Raw genomic sequence first — 19,173 nt, forward strand, 5'->3', positions numbered from 1 at the left:
AAAGAAACCCAACAGACACTGTGGCAGCTTCCCCCTGTTACGGGCCACTATCCTTGCGGTATGTGTGGTGTCTGCCGATACACTCGGGCAGCTAAAACTATACAGCTCTCTGAGACCTTTACATGGGAGCTGAGGCACCATACTAACTGCAACACTTCACACTGCGTTTACCTTCTCACGTGTCCTTGTGGTTTGCAGTATGTCGGAATGACAACCCGCCCCATCAAAACTAGGATCATTGAACATCGGAGTAACTTCCGCTGCAAAAAGACACACACGAAGATGTGTAAACATTATGTAGACCAAGGCCACGATGAGGACTCCGTGAAGTGGGTAATAATTGAGTCTAGCCCTAATTGCCCAAAGAATGTCCTCTTCAGGAAGGAACAGAGATGGGTCCACCGCCTATCCTCTGACAGACTGGGACTCAATGAAGATATTCCTTGGCAATCGCTATGAGCCATTGCAACCTGAATCTGACACACTGTTGCAAACAATCCTAGGCAGCCCTACGTCCAGCTTTGGGATGTTATCTGTAAGAACCAATGGGCACATATGGCACAGTGCAACTGTATTTACAGCACTCTAACAAAGGCTCCCACCGCCGATTACACCGTCCACATTACGAACAAAATATATGCCACAGCATCTTAGGTGCCTTTTACCTGGCTGACACACTTCATTAATGATGCCTGCACATTAAATCCAGCTAATATGTTAGTTCCACCAGTCTAAGATGTCCGCCCCATTAAACCATGTGAAACAGGTTATTTATCCAGGGGCTCGTGTGCTGTGACACCACTCATCATGGCCGCCTTAACATCTCTAGTAGCGCGATTCCTCCGCTACATATTGCCTAAATACCACTAAGTTTCACCATCTTACGTTAAATACCACACACGCTCCAAACACCAGTAATAAGGGGCCCGCGTTGGTCAACACAAACAATCACAAGAAGCACGGACACATATTCCAGTGCCCCTTAAGCCTTTTTGATTGACTAGCTTAAAATGGCCGACCCCCGAACGGCATGTATCACGTGACCCGTAATTGGGCGGGGCCACGCGCTCCGTAGTGATTCGCTGCATGTAATGTAAATAACCCTCCCCGCCGAGCTCCCACATCTACTCGAGCTCGGCGGTGAAGGGTAGGTCAAGCAGCCGGGGCGCAGGAGACTAGAGGTGAGTGCTCTTAGGTGACGTAAGGCTCCACTGATAATGGGAACCACTCGCAGGAGTGTACACTGCTAGCTAGTTGACTAATGCTCTCCTGGATGTGGTGTTCTGTTTTTGTCCTAATCCATAACCCAGTCTTGACTATTTGACTCATCCCTGATGCCTCACCCCGCCGACCCCTCATGTGGCAGGTAGTTCTTAACTATTAGGTGAGTAGATAAAGGGAATGTTTGTTGGACTTTGAATCCCTTAAAGTTGGAGGGGCAGCACACTTACATAGGCTAAAATCATCATGGTGAATGAACCTAGCTACACTATAGAGCCTGGTTAGCTATTGCATGTGACTCACTTGTATATTACAAATCCCTTGTTTTAAATCCTCTTCCTCATACTTCACAGAAATACCCCTTCACTCACTTTGTGATTGTTGAGAACGCCATACTATAGATAGGTGGCATACTTAACCACTCAGGCATGTGTCGACTGTGATTCAGAACACAAGTACACCTATAGCATGCCACGCTTGCTCACTTTTCTTTCCCATTGGCGTGACCAAATTGTATAAATAACGCATATTGTTTTAACTATTGTTGTTTTATCTCCCTTCAATACTTAGGTATAGGACAACCAACACAGAGGTAACACAAACACAAACCCGCACATGACACTAGCATGTGGTTTTATCACCTCCTGTAGGTCCTGATGAATCGCGGGTTACTTCAGCCCACCGCGAGAAACATGTCGACCGTTGTACACTACTAGCCCCATCTAGGTTCACCTGAATTAACTCGTTGTTTCCTAGTGAGCTAGCCCCCTGTTTTTAACTGCAGCGAGGGACCCCCTGAATAAAATTCGTTCCAGGTACCCTTAGCTACATTTTAATATCCCCTTTTTCACTACCACACACCACCCTGCCCACACACCCGCACTTCACCATAAGGCAGTTGGAAAAAGATCTCCGCCAAAGAGCCCCTCTTTGAGGTGAGCCCGTCGGGGATTGCACCGCCTCCCCGACGAGGAGCAACCGCCGATGATGAAGCATGACATCCTTCGGGGTGTGTGAGGCCAATCCATCCAACAAAATGGATGCCCTTGGGTGTAAAATCCACACCTTTGGTCACGCCAACCAATCTTCCCTCTAGTCACGCTCAGGAACAGTCCAGTACCCCCCTTGTTGCAACGATTGCCACGGGCACACACTGTGACTGGACCTTCCACTCCCTTGAGTGGTAATTGGTGCCCTTAGATCTAGCGATCTACCTTCTCCCCTCTATTTCAAAAACTCCCTTGCTCACTTTGCCACTGGATTCAAGCAAGCCGGGCTGAAGACGGCTGAAATGTCAGAAACCGGTCCTCAGAAGCTTGTTTCCGGTCCAGGGAAGGCATGGCTTGGCAGTTCGGGCTGGACTGTTCCCATGAGGCACAGGGTCAGACTGATTTGCATATGGCCATGTCTGAACTGGGGTGGCAGAGTGGGCTAAAGAACGGTGATGGATTAAACCCAGATCTTTTGACTGGGTGTGAGTGTTTGATTGGTTTAGATGCTCCGTCCATCACCACCTTCTTTTGTACCGCTTTGTTCGCCATAAGTTGGCAGGGAATGCTCAGACGTGAGTCCTTTGCTCACTTTGCCACTGGATTCAAGCAAGCCGGGCTGAAGATGGCTGAAATGCCAGAAACCGGTCCTCGGAAGCTTGTTTCCGGTCCAGGGAAGGCATGGCTTGGCATTTCAGGCTGGACTGTTCCCATGAGGCACAGGGTCAGACTGATTTGCATATGGCCATGTCTGAACTGGGGTGGCAGAGTGGGCTAAAGAATGGTGATGGATTAAACCCAGATCTGTTGACTGGGTGTGAGTGTTTGATTGGTTCAGATGCTCCGTCCATCACCACCCCCTTTTGTACCGCTTTGTTCGCCATAAGTTGGCAGGGAATGCTCAGACGTGAGTCCCTTGCTCACTTTGCCACTGGATTCAAGCAAGCCGGGCTGAAGACGGCTGAAATGCCAGAAACCGGTCCTCGGAAGCTTGTTTCCGGTCCAGGGAAGGCATGGCTTGTGCAGTTCGGGCTGGACTGTTCCCATGAGGCACAGGGTCAGACTGATTTGCATATGGCCATGTCTGAACTGGGGTGGCAGAGTGGGCTAAAGAACGGTGATGGATTAAACCCAGATCTGTTGACTGGGTGTGAGTGTTTGATTGGTTCAGATGCTCCGTCCATCACCACCCCCTTTTGTACCGCTTTGTTCGCCATAAGTTGGCAGGGAATGCTCAGACGTGAGTCCCTTGCTCACTTTGCCACTGGATTCAAGCAAGTCGGGCTGAAGACCCTGAAATGCCAGAAACCGGTCCTCAGAAGCTTGTTTCCGGTCCAGGGAAGGCATGGCTTGGCAGTTCGGGCTGGACTGTTCCCATGAGGCACAGGGTCAGACTGATTTGCATATGGCCATGTCTGAACTGGGGTGGCAGAGTGGGCTAAAGAACGGTGATGGATTAAACCCAGATCTGTTGACTGGGTGTGAGTGTTTGATTGGTTTAGATGCTCCGTCCATCACCACCCCCTTTTGTACCGCTTTGTTCGCCATAAGTTGGCAGGGAATGCTCAGACGTGAGTCCTTTGCTCACTTTGCCACTGGATTCAAGCAAGCCGGGCTGAAGATGGCTGAAATGCCAGAAACCGGTCCTCGGAAGCTTGTTTCCGGTCCAGGGAAGGCATGGCTTGGCATTTCAGGCTGGACTGTTCCCATGAGGCACAGGGTCAGACTGATTTGCATATGGCCATGTCTGAACTGGGGTGGCAGAGTGGGCTAAAGAACGGTGATGGATTAAACCCAGATCTGTTGACTGGGTGTGAGTGTTTGATTGGTTCAGATGCTCCGTCCATCACCACCCCCTTTTGTACCGCGCTCTAGAACTTAGCCATCACACCTCCTTTGAACCCAAAAACGTCTGATGTGAACTCGAAACATGCATGACTGTATTCACTGCCCAGATGAAGAAGTGCTCGCCCTTTTAATCCGTAAAACAATTATGTAACTAGAGTATCCTGGTTATGGCTGGTGGTAGTGGTGACCTGCTGTCTACCTACCAGGGCTACTGCATAGTCAACTAGAGTCCCAAAGTACTGAAGCCACCATACTACTCAGTGTGAAAAATGGGAGGCAAGGGTACCAGTTCACCCCTGATATCACTTACGTTGATAGTCAAGGTGAGGGGGCCAATAAATAAATCCACCACTCGCAGTCAAGATTTTCTTGTGGTGGAGCACCCACACTTCTGGGATCCCACCATGGGTTCAAATCCAATCTCTCCAGAGCCACTTGAACTATGTAGATAATTCAAATGATTTCGAAATTGGTTGGTGTCCTCCAGTCAACCTGATATGTCTCCAAGCAAGGAAATGATGTTAAGATTTTTTGGGCCCTCAGGTGACACTATAAGGGTTTAATTCAGGCACATCATAAGCAAAGGATGGGTCGAGATGAATCAGATTTGCCAGTCTCATAGTGGGCAGGCAAAGAGACCTCACCTGGAGCCTTATGAGGTTGTGCTGTAGGTCTTGCTTCCTAGGCATCTATCTGGGACAACCGTGTGTCTCCAGAATATTCATTGTCTGATTTACTATGCCTTTTTGTAGGTGTCCACTCACTTTTTGCCCCCTTTTGGACTACTAGATGCTGGTTTTCGACTCTGATTGTGCACTGGGGCCTGCTAACCAGGCCCAGTGCCAATGTTCTCTCCCTAAAACTGATACATGTGAATTGGTAACCCCAATTGGCAAGGAGTTCAACCCCCTTATAAGTCCTTGGTACCAAGTGCATAGGAGTTAAAGGGATCTCCATTGCCTGAAGCACGGACTGTGACACCAGGAGTGACCCAAGTAACCAGATGCCTGCAGACCTGTCAGAGCTGGACTGGCCATACCAGGCATCAGACGTTTCCCTGGGAGGGAGGGTGGAAGGGTGGGGAATGGTTTTGTGCTGGGAGACAGTTTGGCCCCCAGTATCAAAAGCAGCAAGCAAGCATAATTCACTCACTTTTGTTTACAGCCTCCCAGACCAGCCAGTGTTTCACGCTAACATTCCCTTCCCTCTCCACTCTCCCCTTTTAGTGGTGAGACTCGCTCACTAAGCACGGTGCGGGTGCTGGTCCGTAAAATTTGCCAGGGCTGTTTTGGGATCCCAGTCCAGCTCTGAGTCCCAGCCCTGAGTCTTTCCATTGCAGGCGGCTCAAACTTGACTTTGTCTTCACCATGTGTGGCACGGTCAATGTAATATTCGTATTTTATGCTAGTCACCCCTAAGGAAGGCCTCCTGAGCCCAGAAGGGAGGGTGCATTATATGACAGGTGAGGACATATCAGTACAAGTTTGTGTGTCCCTTTAGAAACCTTTTCCATTAAGGGTTACTATAAGTGATCAGCTTTCTATAGGATCACAAGGGCTGGCAACCAGGCACCCCGAGGTTGGCCGCTCCATTATGGTACTGCTGATATATGTCATGTGTGGTATAAAACAACGTGCCTCATCACCCCTGCCATGATTTCCATGTCATAGTTGATGTGGTATGCACCCAGGTGGCTACCTTGGATGTTGCCCACCTGGTTGACCCAGCCTTTATTGTGCTCCAGCTGTCAGCCCGCAGCTGCTGCCACCAATATAGGAATCTGACCCCCTTCCAGGAGGTATGAACTCTCCCAGGAGTCATAAACAAGGGCCTGGGCGGGTAAGAGGCGACACCTCCCTCCCTGACAGGATGGCTAGTGAAGTGGCACATCAAGGCGGTGAGCTTCAAAGTTTACACCGCCTCTGACATGCATCCAGGCTGCCTCCCAAAGGAGGAAACAGCTCTCCCTCTACCCCCAGACACATTTGCACTCAAGCAGGCAGGAAAATTATGTAGTCAGGAGGGGAACACCCCCTGAAGGCTAGCCACACCTCTAGGATGGGCAATCTGGTCTGTACAGCTAAGGAAGGTTTCTGCCATTTTTAAAAGTGGCAGAATAGAGGGTTGTGGGTAGAAAAGGTAATACACACCTCGCATGTGGTCAAATCAGGGGCAGACTCGCCACTGGGGCTAGAAGCCCCTTGGCCATTTGCTCCCACATCCCAACACCCCTAAATCTAGAATTTAAGAGGCACACCTTGTACCAGAACCTCAGTTCTAATTTGACTTGCGACAGAGGCCACATAAGAGACCCAAGGCTGTCTCAACAGGATCTGCACAAAACAAAGGCATGAAACTCTTCACTTGTGGCACCCATCCTGAAACGGCATGATTGCGACTAGTCCCAGACCAAAGACCGGTTACAGCAGACATAAACTTTGAGAGCCAACGGCAACTCCAGACTCCCTTGGACTAGTGGCACTAGCCCCCTGTAGTCTGCAGGTTAAAACAATACACAGGAACCAAAGAATCGCTGGCCATCAGGCCCTCCAAGGGATCGCCCAAAGCATCAGTGCATTATGGGAAATCTAGCCCTGACCTCCAGAAAGTTTCAGGTGGCTACTGTTTTCCCGTGGACCTACGGATGTTGAAATAACTTCTTGCTGACCTTACCGCTGCCAAGGCTTGTTGGAGGCCAGTCTTGCAACCACCACTTTTACTCGACACTGCAACTCGAAGAAATTCGCAGCACCTTTAGCCAACCACAGCAGTGGCCCCGTTGTCAACTTTTTGCACCCATTTCCTCACCAGCATCCATGCATGTTATTTGAGGGTAGTTAGGGGTTGCTGCTGCAACCTCTAACTTACTCCTTGCTACTACTGGCACTTCCTTTGCAACCCATGGCCTCAGAGCAGGCAAACATGTTACCCCCTCTGAGGCCAGGGGTCATAAAGGAAGTGCCAGGAGTAGGAGGGAGTAAGTTAGAGGTTGCAGCTGCAACCCCTAACTTGCCTCAAATTACGTCCATGCCAGCTGCGTAGATGTGCTAAAACGTCAGCACCAAAGACAGCCAGGACAGCCCTGCACCTGGGCTTCTCGAGCCAGGTGAAATCAAACTGAATGTCATGGCTTGGTTCTAGGACCTGCATCACTGGAGAGGGGCGTCCTCTCGCCCCCAAACAATCGCACAGCTAATTATGCCATCGTGGCAATAATGTATTCATTCATGATATTCAAAAGTAGTCAATGTACTCCTTGTATTCCATAATTCCTCATCGCTTTTCTCTCATTTTTATTCAAATCCACACACGGAGTGTTCATGCCATTTCCCAAACTTCTACTGTTCTAACTGTGTCCGTCCAGACCTCTTGCAAAAACATGACTGAAGCATAATTCATTTCAGGCAGCGTTTATTCGAAAAATACCCAATGCATTTCGTGCAACATAGCACTTCTTCAGGGGTCACTGTAAATAATCATAGAAAAACACAATCACTAACTGTTATCTTCACTATGGTTTACGATCTCTGGTGACTATACCAATTATAAAAGTGCAACATTGTATTGTACCAAAGAGAATATTTCATTTATAGAGATATTACATTGCACTTATAAAACGAAAAATTTCACACTGGGCCACTCCTTCTCATTCAGTATCTGGGTTCCGCCGTCTGCACATAGCATCTCAATATCCCCTATGTAACAGTCTGCAACCTTCCCCATTTTTCAACAGTATACCACCGCTGTTTAACCTTATGCTTTCACCTCCTTCCAACCACCTCCACCCAACTTTTTCTCTTCCCTTCCGAGTTACGATAAATGTGTAGCATTGACCTCCATGTTGTATCTTTCTTGCTTGCTTCTCACTCTCGATTGTTACACTCAACACTTTCACATTTGTCTCTTACCCCATTTAATTATGCCTAAATTGTGCACTCAACCTTTACCCTTCCACAACAATATGCCTTGCAATTTTGTCTGTACCTGCCGTATACTGTTAAAAACCCTCCATTCTCGCTGCTCCTTCCAACACCTCGTTTATACGTCCCACAATCCCTCTCTTATTTAACCTGTGCTAGGACCTGCATCACCTTAAACCCCAGTTGGTTGCACACAACTCGACCTGCAAGTGACTGATTGTCACTAGTGCTTTTTACCATTGACCGCAATGCTAAAGTTCTGCAGTATTTAATTGCACTGATTTAATTTTCATTCTAAAATACATAACCCCGGTTGTGCTTATCCAATTTAATTTTAAAATCTGCGTTATTTTTATAAATTGGTGTTGGAATTCTTTTGAGCTGTGTCAGTTACTTATCGTCCATGTTGGTACTCTGAAATACTAAACACATGCTCCTCTAGTAAAGCCTGACTGCTCTTTACCACAATACCAGCGCTGAGCTAAGGATTTATTATTGTGAATCCAAGGACCATCTTTAAGGTATTGTGAGAGTATTGCATAGTGAAGCCTAACCAGCATCACTACACAATACTCCACCTTTCTACACACACGTCTTTTCAATCATCTGGACTCTGGTTGTTGATGAGGTTTGGTCTTTCCTACTGGTAGTTGCAACCCAGCTTCTCATGTTCGCAGGCAGATCTTTCTCTCCACATAGGTCACCAGTGTCTTTATAGTTTTGAGCAAGCTTCTACCCTGCCTCGGAGGACTGTAGCTACCTGCAGAGGTTCTTCTCCTGTTCTGAACCTTCCGTTGTCTTCTCTACTACACTCGGATGCAGGGCCACCTTGGATAGTGAGTAGAAACAATGAACAAGGAATTGATAGCATGGCTCAGTACTTATCTTTCCCTAATGGCTGTTCCTAACCCATCAAATGATCTGTACTTTACAGATTTTTGGAGCCCCACCGTCCTGGGAGAAATAGCTTTGGCGTAATCCGCATATACAGACATCAGACACATCAAAGCCCATCATGAGTTGGCTCAGTTTGCAGAATCGCTCTGGACAGGAAGCCATCTTCTACTAGAATGCCAGTCTCTGGGAATGGTAGAATGGTTGGTTTCACCCTGGACGAGGAACTGCAGCTACTTCAAAGGACTAGTGGGCTACCTAGCCAATTCACGAATGCCGCTTGATAATAGCACTTTATATTAGGCAATGCCAACTCTCCATCCTCATATTCCATCTGAATAGTTTCCAGTTTTAAACTGGATTTTTTATGCTGCCAAATAAAATGTCGGTTGGCCAAATCAATTGATCTAGAAAAAGACTGGAGGACTTTGGTCAGAATGTTATCAAACACAAATAATAGCAATGGTAAAATACTCATTTTCACCAAAACCACTCGTCCCATAATTGTCATAGAAGCATTCTGTCATCTACCGAGCAGCCTACGAACCTTGTCTAGGGTAGATGTATAGTTTAACTCAAACCAGTCCTCAGTATTGGCAGTAACAATTCTCCTATTTTTTTCCATTTCATTCAAAACATTAATGTTGTCGGCCTTTAGATAGAGCACCATATCGTCTGCAAACAGCTTTAATTTTGAGGCCTGGTGTAGAGGATCTTTAATATTGGGGTCCTGGCGTATGGCACAGGCAAGTGGTTCAATGTACAGCGCAAAAAGGATTGATGGGAGGGCACAGCCCTGGGACATTCAACACCTTATAGAGATATTTCCTGCTGCTTTACCATTAATAATTATACTTGCTTTTGCTCCTGCACATACATTGTTCACAACTGAAATAATTGCACCTGGGAAAGCCAATCTTTCCAGAATTGTGAACAGGATATTCAACTGGATGCGGTCAAATGCTTTCTCTGCGTCCAGCATTATCACTGCCGCTTTGATGTTCTGTGCAGAGTAATAATGTATTGCCTGGGTTAAATAGTGTGTGTGTTATCTGCCATCTGCCTGTCCAAAATAAAACAGTTTTGGTCCCCATGAATAATATAATTGTAGATACAGCCAAAGCTAGACGATTTGCCAAGATCTTTGTAAATAATTTGTAATCGTGATTTGAGAGGCTAATTGGACAATATGAGTTAACATCCTGTACCTGCTTACCCTTTTTAACAAAGCTAACAATAACTGCATTCGTGAAGGAGGTTCGAATCGCTGTTCCCTTCATAATGCTGTTCAATAATCTCACTGAGAATGTATTAAATTGGGGAGCAAATAATTTATAGACTTCCCCAGGGATGCTGTCCTTACCACAGGCTTTCGTGTTCTGGGCATGATTGACTGCCTGCATAACCACTTCTAGGGTAATTGGAGCGAGAAGTTCTTCCCCTTGCTCTTGTGCTAAGGTCGGTATATTAAACCCTTCTAGCCAAGTACTTGCTGCTTGTGGGGGTGTATCATACGAGTCTGTGTATATATTTTCATAGTGATGAAGAAACACATCTACTATCCCTTGCAGTTGGGTTATGATTCTATCCCGATTGAGATCTTGTTTCTTTTTAATACAATTATTATTTGACCTCCGCTCAACATCCCAGGCCAAGTATTTTCCAATCTGTTTGTTTTCATCATACCTTTGTTGTAAAATTGTATTGTGATTTAAAATCTCTCTAGACCAAAAGTATTTATTTCGCTGATCTGTGTCTGTGCTGCTAGAAGCTTGGTTTGCCTTGAAGGGACAGCTATAAAATCTACTGTGGGCTGGTTAAAGCCTGTTTGTAATTGCTGAATCCTTTGCCTTTCCACGCTATCATAAATGTGTTACTTTGCCCCTACAAAATGCTTTTAAAAAAGTCCCCCATACTGAAAACTCTGTTGCTGTATCCACATTTCGCTCTAAAAACTGACTCAACGCTGTAATGATGCTGTGCAGCTTCCCAAATGAATACCACATAGGCAGGTATACTGGGTTATATATTTATTAATAATATCACTTTCGCGGGAGGGCGCCGAGCGTCTAGTGTCCTCCGTGCTTATTTGCGCTCACGCGCATGCGCAGTCGCCTCAAAGATGGCGGCCAAGCGCGCTACGTCATTACGTAGCGCGCGCTAACTAGAGCGCGATTCTACATATCTCCCTCTTTTTATTACCAAAAGAAAACCATAGACTTTCCGCCACACACGGCTACTTAGCTCCCCCCCAGTTCAAAGTCTCGATAGTGGGTGGGTCTTACCACCACTCTGCCTGCTCGTGTGCGTCTTACCGGAGTAGAGAAGATTTCACCAGTGCTGTTCCCTGCAGGGCTCACCACTTGGTCCCCTTGGATGCACGGCCCATCTCTCTTCGGGGTCACACTCTCCTCTCCAGGTTGTTCCTCTTCCTCTGTTACATCATTGCCTCTCAACTCCTCAAGGGTTCCCTCTGCTCCAGGGTTCGCCTCTTCCCCTGGGGTACCTTCCTCATTCTCCCGTTGTCTACAGTCCTGTACTGTCCTCTCAGTGTCTTCATGGGACCATCGTAAGATCTTGTTGCATTTAGACATGCGATCCTGGGACCACACATTTCCGTCGCTGAGCAATGCTGCCCTATCATACACTTCTTTTACTTGTAGAGGTTGGCTGTATTTACTGTCCCCCTTTCTCCTTAGCACAGCTAATTTGACTCTCACCCATTCCCCTCTCTCAAGGGCTGTCTCCCTCACGTTTTTTCACTGGTTGTAATGTTCGGCATATATCCTTTGGGATTTCTCTAGATTGTGCTGGACCACTGCTGGAGACCACTTGCTTGTGATTGTCTTTTACCTCCATGCTAAGTTGTCCTTGGTAAAGGGGTGCCGTCCTCTCAAGATTTGGAAAGGGCTATACCCCGTGCTGGTAGGGGTGATGCGGTAAGCCCATATCATACTTTGGACTTCCTTCTCCCAATCTTTGCCCATCGTGATAGCGGCTTGTATGGACCCCATTATGACTCTATTGAACCGCTCCACTTGGCCATTACTCGCCGGATGGTATATGGAAGTGTGCTTGACTTTGATCCCGTTCCTCTCGGCGTATTTATACCACTTTTCTGAGGTAAATTGCGGCCCATTGTCACTCAAAATAGATCTGGGAATATCTTCCCTGAGGAAGACGGATGTGAGGAACCGGAGCACAGTTTCCGTGTCCATCTCTTCCTGTATGTGCACCTCGAGCCATTTCGAGTACTTGTCCATGAGGACAAATAAATATTTCGGCGTTCCTTGGGTATCTAGCACTGGTCCCAGAATGTCTACGGACACTTCTTCCCATGGATCACTCGGATTGACAAATGTTCCCAAGGCCGGCCTTAGGGGCTTCAGCGTTTTGTCTGCTCTCTGACATTGATCGCAATCCCTCACGTGTCTTTCCACCTGGGTGTCCACTCCGGGCCACCAGTACGTTTGCTTCGTCCTCATCTTAGTCTTGACAATTCCTAGATGTCCTTCATGCAGCATCGCTAACAGACGGGGAATCAGCGTTGTCGGGGGGATCACCTTGTCTCCTCTGTACAGGAATGTTCCATTGTCACCCACTGACAGTTCCTCTCGGACTTCATAGAACCTCCGGAGTGTTTCTCGCAAGTGTTTCTTCTCAGGCCATCCGTGTATTATGCACTCTTTGACCTTTCCTATGTCCTTGTCTTCTGCATAAGCTTTAGACCATTCCTGGTTGCTTATCACTCTTTCTTGGTCTTCCATCATTGCTACCATCTCCTCGTTCTCTGCTGTTTCGTCAGGAGCTCCTTCCATTGCTGAGGCTCTACTGAGGTAATCTGCCTCCTTGTTTCGTGTCCCTGGGATGTATTCTACATCGTACCTGTACTCTAGTAATTTCAAGGTCATCTTAGTGATGCGTGGTGTGGCACTCGCATGTCCACTTGAGGTGAGTACTTTGACTAACGGTTTGTGGTCAGTTTTGAGTAGGAACCTCGTGCCCCATAGGAATTGTCGAAACTTCCCCATGGCCCACACGACCGCCAGCATCTCTTTCTCGATTACACTAAATGTTTTGTTCTGTGGGCGAAAGGGATCTTGATGCGAAGCTGAGGGTCTCCATCGTTCCATCTTTCCTTTCCTGCATGAGGACTGCTCCCAACCCCTTCTCGCTGGCGTCCGTCGTCAAAACTGACCGCCCTAGGGGGTCGTACCCTTGTAGGGGTATAGCTTGGCTAATGTCATTTTTCAAGGTGTCAAATTCTTTTTGTGTCTCTTCGGTCCAAGTGAACACGGTTTTGTCCTTTATGAGTTGTCTCAGGTGGTGCGTCTTGGTGGCAAAGTGTTGCACGAATTTGCTGTAATATTCAGCCATTCCTATGCAGGATCTCACTTCTTCTTTGTTTATTGGGGCCAAGGCATCGCAAATTGCCTTCACATTTGCTCGTTTGGGTGTGATGCCGCGTTCTCCGATCTCGTGTCCCAAGTATGTGACTGATGTCATACCAAGTATAGGGGCACGTTCCTTACTTTGTGGGCTATAGGCCTGGAGTTCTCCTTGAGCTCTATCTGGTGCGTGAATTTTTCCAACTTGCCAACCTTCCCGCCGAAAACTTTAGGAAATTCGCTCTTCATCTTCTCCAAGTCCGGCCAGCTCGCCATATCTCCCTCTTTTTATTACCAAAAGAAAACCATAGTGTTTCCGCCACACACGGCTACTTAGCTCCCCCCCAGTTCAAAGTCTCGATAGCGGGTGGGTCTTACCACCACTCTGCCTGCTCGTGTGCGTCTTACCGGAGTAGAGAAGATTTCACCAGTGCTGTTCCCTGCAGGGCTCACCACTTGGTCCCCTTGGATGCACGGCCCATCTCTCTTCGGGGTCACACTCTCCTCTCCAGGTTGTTCCTCTTCCTCGGTTACATCATTGCCTCCCAACTCCTCAAGGGTTCCCTCTGCTCCAGGGTTCGCCTCTTCCCCTGGGGTACCTTCCTCATTCTCCCGTTGTCTACAGTCCTGTACTGTCCTCTCAGTGTCTTCATGGGACCATCGTAAGATCTTGTTGCATTTAGACATGCGATCCTGGGACCACACATTTCCGTCGCTGAGCAATGCTGCCCTATCATACACTTCTTTTACTTGTAGAGGTTGGCTGTATTTACTGTCCCCCTTTCTCCTTAGCACAGCTAATTTGACTCTCATCCATTCCCCTCTCTCAAGGGCTGTCTCCCTCACGTTTTTTCACTGGTTGTAATGTTCGGCATATATCCTTTGGGATTTCTCTAGATTGTGCTGGACCACTGCTGGAGACCACTTGCTTGTGATTGTCTTTTACCTCCATGCTAAGTTGTCCTTGGTAAAGGGGTGCCGTCCTCTCAAGATTTGGAAAGGGCTATACCCCGTGCTGGTAGGGGTGATGCGGTAAGCCCATATCATACTTTGGACTTCCTTCTCCCAATCTTTGCCCATCGTGATAGCGGCTTGTATGGACCCCATTATGACTCTATTGAACCGCTCCACTTGGCCATTACTCGCCGGATGGTATATGGAAGTGTGCTTGACTTTGATCCCGTTCCTCTCGGCGTATTTATACCACTTTTCTGAGGTAAATTGCGGCCCATTGTCACTCAAAATAGATCTGGGAATATCTTCCCTGAGGAAGACGGATGTGAGGAACCGGAGCACAGTTTCCGTGTCCATCTCTTCCTGTATGTGCACCTCGGGCCATTTCGAGTACTTGTCCATGAGGACAAATAAATATTTCGGCGTTCCTTGGGTATCTAGCACTGGTCCCAGAATGTCTACGGACACTTCTTCCCATGGATCACTCGGATTGACAAATGTTCCCAAGGCCGGCCTTAGGGGCTTCAGCGTTTTGTCTGCTCTCTGACATTGATCGCAATCCCTCACGTGTCTTTCCACCTGGGTGTCCACTCCGGGCCACCAGTACGTTTGCTTCGTCCTCATCTTAGTCTTGACAATTCCTAGATGTCCTTCATGCAGCATCGCTAACAGACGGGGAATCAGCGTTGTCGGGGGGATCACCTTGTCTCCTCTGTACAGGAATGTTCCATTGTCACCCACTGACAGTTCCTCTCGGACTTCATAGAACGTCCGGAGTGTTTCTCGCGGGTGTTTCTTCTCAGGCCATCCGTGTATTTTGCACTCTTTGACCTTTCCTATGTCCTTGTCTTCTGCATAAGCTTTAGACCACTCCTGGTTGCTTATCACTCTTTCTTGGTCTTCCATCATTGCTACCATCTCCTCGTTCTCTGCTGTTTCGTCAGGAGCTCCTTCCATTGCTGATGCTCTACTGAGGTAATCTGCCTCCTTGTTTCGTGTCCCTGGGATGTATTCTACATCGTACCTGTACTCTAGTAATTTCAAGGTCATCTTAGCGATGCGTGGTGTGGCACTCGCATGTCCACTTGAGGTGAGTACTTTGACTAACGGTTTGTGGTCAGTTTTGAGTAGGAACCTCGTGCCCCATAGGAATTGTCGAAACTTCCCCATGGCCCACACGACCGCCAGCATCTCTTTCTCGATTACACTAAATGTTTTGTTCTGTGGGCGAAAGGGATCTTGATGCGAAGCTGAGGGTCTCCATTGTTCCATCTTTCCTTTCCTGCATGAGGACTGCTCCCAACCCCTTCTCGCTGGCGTCCGTCGTCAAAACTGACCGCCCTAGGGGGTCGTACCCTTGTAGGGGTATAGCTTGGCTAATGTCATTTTTCAAGGTGTCAAATTCTTTTTGTGTCTCTTCGGTCCAAGTGAACACGGTTTTGTCCTTTATGAGTTGTCTCAGGTGGTGCGTCTTGGTGGCAAAGTGTTGCACAAATTTGCTGTAATATTCAGCCATTCCTATGCAGGATCTCACTTCTTCTTTGTTTATTGGGGCCAAGGCATCGCAAATTGCCTTCACATTTGCTCGTTTGGGTGTGATGCCGCGTTCTCCGATCTCGTGTCCCAAGTATGTGACTGATGTCATACCAAGTATAGGGGCACGTTCCTTACTTTGTGGGATATAGGCCTGGAGTTCTCCTTGAGCTCTATCTGGTGCGTGAATTTTTCCAACTTGCCGACCTTCCCGCCGAAAACTTTAGGAAATTCGCTTTTCATCTTCTCCAAGTCCGGCCAGCTCGCCATATCTCCCTCTTTTTATTACCAAAAGAAAACCATAGACTTTCCGCCACACACGGCTACTTAGCTCCCCCCCAGTTCAAAGTCTCGATAGCGGGTGGGTCTTACCACCACTCTGCCTGCTCGTGTGCGTCTTACCGGAGTAGAGAAGATTTCACCAGTGCTGTTCCCTGCAGGGCTCACCACTTGGTCCCCGTGGATGCACGGCCCATCTCTCTTCGGGGTCACACTCTCCTCTCCAGGTTGTTCCTCTTCCTCGGCTACATCATTGCCTCCCAACTCCTCAAGGGTTCCCTCTGCTCCAGGGTTCGCCTCTTCCCCTGGGGTACCTTCCTCATTCTCCCGTTGTCTACAGTCCTGTACTGTCCTCTCAGTGTCTTCATGGGACCATCGTAAGATCTTGTTGCATTTAGACATGCGATCATGGGACCACACATTTCCGTCGCTGAGCAATGCTGCCCTATCACACACTTCTTTTACTTGTAGAGGTTGGCTGTATTTACTGTCCCCCTTTCTCCTTAGCACAGCTAATTTGACTCTCACCCATTCCCCTCTCTCAAGGGCTGTCTCCCTCACATTTTTTCACTGGTTGTAATGTTTGGCATATATCCTTTGGGATTTCTCTAGATTGTGCTGGACCACTGCTGGAGACCACTTGATTGTGATTGTCTTTTACCTCCATGCTAAGTTGTCCTTGGTAAAGGGGTGCCGTCCTCTCAAGATTTGGAAAGGGCTATACCCCGTGCTGGTAGGGGTGATGCGGTAAGCCCATATCATACTTTGGACTTCCTTCTCCCAATCTTTGCCCATCGTGATAGCGGCTTGTATGGACCCCATTATGACTCTATTGAACCGCTCCACTTGGCCATTACTCGCCGGATGGTATATGGAAGTGTGCTTGACTTTGATCCCATTCCTCTCGGCGTATTTATACCACTTTTCTGAGGTAAATTGCGGCCCATTGTCACTCAAAATAGATCTGGGAATATCTTCCCTGAGGAAGACGGATGTGAGGAACCGGAGCACAGTTTCCGTGTCCATCTCTTCCTGTATGTGCACCTCGGGCCATTTCGAGTACTTGTCCATGAGGACAAATAAATATTTCGGCGTTCCTTGGGTATCTAGCACTGGTCCCAGAATGTCTACGGACACTTCTTCCCATGGATCACTCGGATTGACAAATGTTCCCAAGGCCGGCCTTAGGGGCTTCAGCGTTTTGTCTGCTCTCTGACATTGATCGCAATCCCTCACGTGTCTTTCCACCTGGGTGTCCACTCCGGGCCACCAGTACGTTTGCTTCGTCCTCATCTTAGTCTTGACAATTCCTAGATGTCCTTCATGCAGCATCGCTAACAGACGGGGAATCAGCGTTGTCGGGGGGATCACCTTGTCTCCTCTGTACAGGAATGTTCCATTGTCACCCACTGACAGTTCCTCTCGGACTTCATAGAACCTCCGGAGTGTTTCTCGCAAGTGTTTCTTCTCAGGCCATCCGTGTATTATGCACTCTTTGACCTTTCCTATGTCCTTGTCTTCTGCATAAGCTTTAGACCACTCCTGGTTGCTTATCACTCTTTCTTGGTCTTCCATCATTGCTACCATCTCCTCGTTCTCTGCTGTTTCGTCAGGAGCTCCTTCCATTGCTGAGGCTCTACTGAGGTAATCTGCCTCCTTGTTTCGTGTCCCTGGGATGTATTCTACATCGTACCTGTACTCTAGTAATTTCAAGGTCATCTTAGCGATGCGTGGTGTGGCACTCGCATGTCCACTTGAGGTGAGTACTTTGACTAACGGTTTGTGGTCAGTTTTGAGTAGGAACCTCGTGCCCCATAGGAATTGTCGAAACTTCCCCATGGCCCACACGACCGCCAGCATCTCTTTCTCGATTACACTAAATGTTTTGTTCTGTGGGCGAAAGGGATCTTGATGCGAAGCTGAGGGTCTCCATCGTTCCATCTTTCCTTTCCTGCATGAGGACTGCTCCCAACCCCTTCTCGCTGGCGTCCGTCGTCAAAACTGACCGCCCTAGGGGGTCGTACCCTTGTAGGGGTATAGCTTGGCTAATGTCATTTTTCAAGGTGTCAAATTCTTTTTGTGTCTCTTCGGTCCAAGTGAACACGGTTTTGTCCTTTATGAGTTGTCTCAGGTGGTGCGTCTTGGTGGCAAAGTGTTGCACAAATTTGCTGTAATATTCAGCCATTCCTATGCAGGATCTCACTTCTTCTTTGTTTATTGGGGCCAAGGCATCGCAAATTGCCTTCACATTTGCTCGTTTGGGTGTGATGCCGCGTTCTCCGATCTCGTGTCCCAAGTATGTGACTGATGTCATACCAAGTATAGGGGCACGTTCCTTACTTTGTGGGATATAGGCCTGGAGTTCTCCTTGAGCTCTATCTGGTGCGTGAATTTTTCCAACTTGCCGACCTTCCCGCCGAAAACTTTAGGAAATTCGCTCTTCATCTTCTCCAAGTCCGGCCAGCTCGCCATATCTCCCTCTTTTTATTACCAAAAGAAAACCATAGACTTTCCGCCACACACGGCTACTTAGCTCCCCCCCAGTTCAAAGTCTCGATAGCGGGTGGGTCTTACCACCACTCTGCCTGCTCGTGTGCGTCTTACCGGAGTAGAGAAGATTTCACCAGTGCTGTTCCCTGCAGGGCTCACCACTTGGTCCCCTTGGATGCACGGCCCATCTCTCTTCGGGGTCACACTCTCCTCTCCAGGTTGTTCCTCTTCCTCGGTTACATCATTGCCTCCCAACTCCTCAAGGGTTCCCTCTGCTCCAGGGTTCGCCTCTTCCCCTGGGGTACCTTCCTCATTCTCCCGTTGTCTACAGTCCTGTACTGTCCTCTCAGTGTCTTCATGGGACCATCGTAAGATCTTGTTGCATTTAGACATGCGATCCTGGGACCACACATTTCCGTCGCTGAGCAATGCTGCCCTATCATACACTTCTTTTACTTGTAGAGGTTGGCTGTATTTACTGTCCCCCTTTCTCCTTAGCACAGCTAATTTGACTCTCACCCATTCCCCTCTCTCAAGGGTTGTCTCCCTCACGTTTTTTCACTGGTTGTAATGTTCGGCATGTATCCTTTGGGATTTCTCTAGATTGTGCTGGACCACTGCTGGAGACCACTTGCTTGTGATTGTCTTTTACCTCCA

The sequence above is a fragment of the Lissotriton helveticus genome, chromosome 11 (assembly GCF_964261635.1).
Source record: "Lissotriton helveticus chromosome 11, aLisHel1.1, whole genome shotgun sequence".
NCBI lineage: Eukaryota > Metazoa > Chordata > Amphibia > Caudata > Salamandridae > Lissotriton > Lissotriton helveticus.